Below are 7,156 nucleotides of genomic sequence, written 5' to 3'. Positions count from 1 at the left end.
TATCAGACCCCTAGGCTTCGATTCAGTGAGATTTTTGCCATTTTTGTTCCTCGTCTAAACTAGGGTTTCCTGGATTTGCCCTAGAACTGATTCTAATTGATTTTGTATGCCATATTTTCCTTATTTTGTGTTTAATTTGCTGTATTTCCTTATTTTATGTGTTAATATTTAACTACTATATAAGCCCATCCCCATTCCCTTTTGAGGGAGACCTTTTAATCGGAGATCCATTAAAATTGAGGCTATTACTCTATTGTTCTTTCATTCTCTGTTCTATACTTTTGTTCTTGGCCGACTGAAAGCCAAGGCTACCGGAATTCGATTCTTTAACCTTCGTGGGTGCAAGCACCGCTCGGGGTTCATTTGAAGCTCTTGGGATTTTTGGCGCACTAAGATTCTGGGTTCTTGCTCTTTGTTGATATTTAGAATATTGTGGAATTTATTCTTTCTTGTTGTTTATTTAACTGGTAAGTCTTCTGGATTTACAATTTCATTCCTTTATGTTTATGCCCTGTATATTCATGCCTCTGAACTTCATGACTTAATACGTTAGCATTTGAACCTTTTTTGTAATCTGAACTTTCCTAACACTTGAGTTTACCTAATGCTGCCAGTTCTGAAACATGTTTATGCCTGATTTGAATAATTTGGACTCTCTTAAGTTCGTTTAGCTAATGGGTTCCGGGCTACTTCTGTGTGTAACCTTGTTAGTTTTACACTTGTTTTGAACCTCTTTAGTATTTATTTTTACCTAAAGCAGCTAGTTCTGAGATATGTTATTTGTTTATGCCTAATTTGGATAATTTGGGCCCTCTTAAGTTAGTTTAGTTAATGTATTGGTGCCTGAATATTCACATTTGTTGTTGGGCTTGAATATGCTTTCCTGCTTTGTTCTGAATCCCTGTAATAAATGCCTCACATATGTAATGTGTTATAACCTATGTTAAGACCTTCACTATTAACTATGACATGCTCCCCTATTAATATGTCCCTTAGCATGTCTTTGGCTCACTTGATTACATATCCCTTCAGTGATTACTTGAGACTTTAGGGTAGTTATCATAATTTATGTTTCCCTACCATGTTTGATACTGTTTTGTTTCATGATATGAGTTAACATGCCTTTCTTTTGATACTAGGATGGATACTTAGCATAATTTAGACCTTTAAGCTTTAAAACTTTTAAGTTAGTGCCCTACTTAAACTTGTTTGGTATTATGCACCTTTGTATAATAATCTTGTTAATCTTTCAAACCTGTTTCTCCCTAACTCTTTCAATATGTTTCTGCCAATGTGTTACTTTTGCTAAGTGTTGAACCTGCTTCTAAGTCTTGTTGGCCTTCTTGATTAGCTGTTCTGTGTTCTCAACTTTGCTATGTCTACTTTTAAACTATAAGTGAATTTCTTCAACTTCTGTCCCTTAACCATTGTCCACTCACTCTCATTTGTTACCTATGCTATTATGAACCTATCATTCTTGGTCGACTGAAAGCCAAGGCCACCAAGACTCTTACTATTGACCTCCCTAGTGCGAGCACTGCTCGGGGTCCATTTGAGACCCTTTTGAACTCTGACACATTAGGACTTGGAGTCTTTTGGACACTCTCTTTACTTCTAATACCTGAGCTATCTCTGACACTCAGTTCTTCCCTCATTCTATCTATTGAACATGCAAACTATTTTGTTTAAATAATTTCTGTGTAACTCGATGTTTGGTTATGTGGTCAATCTATGGTTGTCTTGTTTTGGCTTGGGTTCCTCTATGATTTCTGGGTTGTGCTGATGGATATAGTTCCTTGTTAATCTGGGTGCGCTAAATTGGTGAAGAAAGAATTTTGTTGAAGGCTCAGGCAGTGCTGGGTATTTCTTTTAAGCCTGTTATAGGTCCGCTGTTATTATTTGTGTAATCCCTTGTAATTACATCCATTACTGGGCCTGTAATAACTTTGTAATGAACAATTGGGGATGTTAGTAAAAATGGGGGAAACGGGTATACTTAATGTTTGCATGAAAGGGTAGCAAGCATGCTTATAGGATTCATATGATTTACTTGTTATCCAACCTGCTATATATGCTTTTCAATTTCTATGTGCACTGTTAGAAATCATGTCATTAGGAGAATCACACACACACACTACTCGTCTACCATCAAAGCATGAGTTCAAATGCTTCATTTATTTCTATGTCTACTGCTACGTGTTACTAGACAGCAGGCCTATAGGAAGCAAATGCCAATGAAATTTCTTTCAATTCGTTTAACTACAACATATTCATTAGATACCATGCCTATAGGACTATACTAGCTTATGTTTTACTTATCCTCGCCTAGAAATTATATTTATAGGACCTTAATTAACCAATTAGCTACTGTTATCATTATCATATTGCTCCGCCTAGATAACATGCTCATAGGGATAAGGTATTATAAGATCAGGTTCGATGTCCATTGCTAGAGATCCTGCCTATAGGATATTGTCACTCGCTCAATCTTGTTTATGAGATCAACTTGTCAAGGTTGGGTTCCCAGAACTGTTTTCATTGTTTAACTATGCCATTATTAGAAATCATGCCTATAGGACAATGTGACTTTTCTAAAACTGGTATCTACAAAACCAGCGTTAATAGCTCTAAAAGTTCATAAATGGTCTACTGCCTCTTCACTAAGAGTAATCATTATACTGGAATCCAGAATCACGTAGAAACCATGCCTACAAGGCTTAATGGCTTTAATTTGTCTCAAGTTCTGAAATTGCCTAACGCTCAATGCGAAAACCTGTTTTGCGTGCATTTATTGTCTAAGTGTGGAGGCTAACTTGAGCCCTTAACTGCCTTTACATGAAGTCCTATGTGTTTTATATGTCGCCTATTTTTGATATTTTTGAGCAACCTAAGTAAGGTCTAGAACCACCCAAATAGAGGCCCAATACCTCATGGACCATAGGTATGGGACGGGTAGTGCACGCATAGGGCACGACTTAGAATTGAATTAGAGCGCTTTAGGTAAACAACTTAAACATAGTAATCGGGTAGCAGGAGATGATAGTCTGTGCCCGCTGGATAATATGAGTAATTCCCTATCTCAAGGGAGTTGCGAAGTATTATTTATGTTGCACGGGGTGATCCTTTAGGCTAAAAAACTTAGGACTCCCCCTTCTTTTATACACTTAGTCACCTAATATAGATCGTTATAGTTGTATCCTTGTAGTCCTTAAGATTTGTACCAATTCTCATTGTGTTATAATGAAACCCTTTGACCTTTTATTCTCTTTGTATATTTGATCATCTCGTCTAATTATAATCCACATAGTTTTAAGTTCAGTTGTGACCCACGGTTGTGGACTTTGAAGAGTGCCTAAAACCTTCTCTTTGAGGTAATTTGAGTCCTTACCCGATTTTTGGTGACGTTGACTAGTCAAAACAGAGTTACTTGCAAATAGGTGCCCTAATGCACCTTAAAATCGTTAGGTGGCGACTCTTCTTCTTTTAACACCCTATCTTCCATCCAAAAGAGTTGTCACACATCGAGGCCCGCTTTCGCGAGAAAATGGGGCGCGACAGACCTTATACTCTCTAAATGACTTGCTTAAAAATGCTCCCCTGCTGAAGCATCAACATTGGCCTTCAAGCTGTCCGCCAATCCCATATAAAACTATTGTCCCAACATCTGATCTGGAATGCCATGATGTGGATACTTAACTAGCATACCTTTGAATCTCTCCCATATTTCTTGTATTGTTTCAGCTGGTTTCTGCCTGAAGCTCAATATCTCATCAACCTGCTTGGCAGTCTTATTGGGTGGGTAGACTTATTCAAAAATTGCTTGACTAATTCCTCCCGAGTTGTGATGGAATTTATGGGGAGCGAATTAAGCTAAGTTTGGGCTTCTCCTGTCACTAAGAATGGAAATAACAATAGTCTTATTGCTTCCGGTGTCATATTTAGTTGCCTTTGTGTGACACAAATCGACAGAAAGTTTTTCAAATGCTGCTGTAGATCTTCAATGTAAGACCCGGAGAACAGTCCCTTATTTTGCAGCAGATGTAGCATGTTGTTTGTGATTTGAAATGACTCCGCTTGTATCTGAGGGACTGCAATTGCAGTTGCCAAATTTTCAGCGGTGGGTTATGCCCAATCATACAAAGTTGCTTTTGGCACATGAGGTGCCACACCCCGATTGTTCGGGTCATTCATATTATTTTGATTGTTTTGATTATCCAAAATGTCACCCATATCCGGTTCAATTTGTTCTCTTGGGTGATGCTCTTGTTTGTCTTTCTTGTTTGCACGATTTAATGCCTTGAAAGCTTTCTCAGGATCCAGTAATACTTCAAACAATTTACCAGTTCTTAAGGAGTTTCTAGGCATACACTTATAACACACAAGACCACAAACGTTAGAATTTTAATGTAATGAATAAAAATAGAGAAAACTGATTAAACTAAGAATCCTAGCAATTCTTATAGTTGTAATTAGTAACACTGTTGCCTCCCCGGCAACGACGTCAAAATTTGATCACGCCCAACTATGCCTCATAAGAGGTCTAGCGGTCGTTGCAAATATAATCCGGTTTACAACTCCGGAGTCGAATCCCACAGGGGAAATAACGTACCAATTACAAATAATAGTTTTGCATGAATTCAAGTAATCGACCTTTAGAAAGATTATATAACAATTTGAGAGTTTACTAACTAAGATTAAAGTAATTAAAAATGCAGTAATTTGTAACTAACAAGGCAAATATTGTAGACAAGATTTGGAAAAGTCTAAGGTTATGATTTTCCCTATTGTCAGAATTTTTTCCGCTACGTTTTCTATAAATTTGCCTAAATATTCTCTATAAATCGTGAGTACTTTGATTGTCGTAGCTCTCTATCGAGCAACTATTACAATTTACTAGACGTATTCTCTTGAACTACGCTAGCTGATACTAGTTTACAGCTCACTACGATCGCACCAAGACTTCGTTATCTCTAATCCCGCCTATAAACCCTCAGTATCGATCTATCAACTACGTTAGGAGTTTTGTTATTCAACAACTACCTAAATGTGTACTCTTTATTGAGCAATATACACACTAAATAGGCACAATTAATTGAGAGCTCTTCAATTAACAACAATGAAAATATAGTTGAACAAATAAAGAAAAATCAAATACAAATCTATATTAAACGCAGTAGAAAATCATTCTCCAATAGGTTCCATCAAACCTTAAGAGAGTTTAGCTACTCATAAATACAATAACAATCAACATAATGTTTAAAGACATGAAACTATAAAGTAAAGAGATAAAGGGAGGAAAAACTCGTTTGATTCTTGCTCCACAGTGCTTGACAACCCTTTTTCTTCTCTAAAATCATGACCAACCCTAGAATAACTCATTTGGGGAGTATTTATGTCAATTCCCGGTCCAAATCCGGGTTGGGATCTTTTTAACCCGCGACTTTTAATTACCGTGCTATAGACCTTGCGAAGCATGGTCTATAGCGCGGTCAACCTGGCTATAGACCTCGCGAAGCCTGGTCTATAGCACGGTCGACCTGGCTATAGACCTCGCAAAGCATGGTCTATAGCACGGTCAACCTGGCTATAGACCTTGCAAAGCCTGGTCTGTAGCACAGTTTGGATACTTGATGCTTTTGTGCACTTTTCTTGTATTTTTGTCCTCTTTTTGTGCAACTTTCGTTCGACGATTCCTTCCGATATTCTTACACATAAAATAACCCAATTTAGCTCAAATGTCGCACAATAACTCATTAGAACAACAAAATATAGGGTGAGTAATGTGCTAAAAGTATAGCATTTTGGCCTTCATCAGAAGCTGTTGTGTAAGTTGCTACTGCAAGCTGCTGTGTAAGCTCCAGAGGATTCTTCTAATGAGGTAAAAAGTTTAGAACAAAAGGTAATAGAGTTAACATAGTTAAATGAAAAACAAAATGAAGAAATGAGTTCGATGAACTATCATGGATGAGACAAGTCGTGTGCAAAATTGCTCCTAATGAATTATATATGTCTCAGAATATCAATGGAATCTTAATTGGAAAGGTAACTCAAATTCAAAAGTTTAAGACATTTGTTCTGAAACTTTAGTCTTATTAAATTAATGTTATCTAACGTGCTAATATTGATCAGGTCTGTGATGCCAACAGTAGCCATGAACGAGTACCACAAGCACAACGGAATCATAGTATTGCTCTTATACTTGAATATGTCAACATGGTACTCTTCTTTTGAATTATGTTCAATATGTTGCAAATTGTGTTTTGCACCAGTTTGATTTTATTTCGAGTCGCTAATGAATAGTGAACATTTTATTCTTAAGTCAATTTTTTTTTAAATCCAACTAATATCTTATTAACTTAGTTTGCCATAAATTAAGGACTTGGTCCAACTTTTTTATTCCTTCATAAAAGGAACAACTTGGTGTGGTTCTGATAATTTTGCTTACCGCTACTACTTCACCTTATATTTCAATGAAAAATATAGTGTTGGTATTGTAGGTTTGTTTTTGGGCATTTTTGTGGTTAGAGGTAGTACTAGTTATTCGAAGAGAATTCTTTCTCTCATGTCTCTTTTGTTTTTGCATTGGAAAGATGTTCATAATTCACCCCAAGTAAATAGTTGGTGTTTTTCTGATGAAGGTATGTATGATATGGTCTATTTGGGGTATATTTAAAGTCCATCAGATAAGTCCTTGAGTTGCTTTTAGTTTGGTTATCTATAGTTGTGTTGTCGATTATTTTTGTTGTGCATTTTTGTGGCTACTAGCTTGTAGTTTGCCTCTGAGCACTTTCTTTTTTAGATTTAGAGTTGGATAGTACTTGTTTGCAACTCCTGTTGACTTCCTACATTGTCTTTTCAATTGTATTGGTTGAAGGTGAATAAGAGTAACGGTCAAATGTTGGCTATTAACGAGGTATGATGAGGTTACATATATCTATATTCGTTTATTAATTGACTAGTTAATTTGCCCGTACTACGCGCGGTCGTTAATGAAAATTAAAATATGACTAAATAATTTTTATAATTAAAAGAATTAGACATTACTCTTTGATGATTTTATCTTCTCCGATCAAAATATTATAGCTATAATTTTATATGTTTATTTAAGAATTCCAAAAACAAAGAAGATATGCGAAATAAAAAATAAAAAAAAATA

At 36.2% G+C, this 7,156-nt stretch overlaps 1 non-coding gene across 1 annotated transcript; it reads left to right on the top strand.

Moving 5' to 3' along the window:
* Positions 1 to 3,674: 3,674 nt before the first annotated feature.
* On the top strand, positions 3,675 to 3,781 carry LOC142164417 (small nucleolar RNA R71). Its single transcript, XR_012695188.1, has one exon. It is a non-coding gene; the product is annotated as a small nucleolar RNA R71 (small nucleolar RNA).
* Positions 3,782 to 7,156: the final 3,375 nt, after the last annotated feature.

The sequence above is a fragment of the Nicotiana tabacum genome, chromosome 9 (assembly GCF_000715075.1).
Source record: "Nicotiana tabacum cultivar K326 chromosome 9, ASM71507v2, whole genome shotgun sequence".
In the NCBI taxonomy this organism is placed as follows: Eukaryota; Viridiplantae; Streptophyta; class Magnoliopsida; order Solanales; family Solanaceae; genus Nicotiana; species Nicotiana tabacum.
The sequence above is the reverse complement of the archived record's forward strand: the minus strand, read 5'-3'. Positions and strand labels throughout refer to the sequence as shown.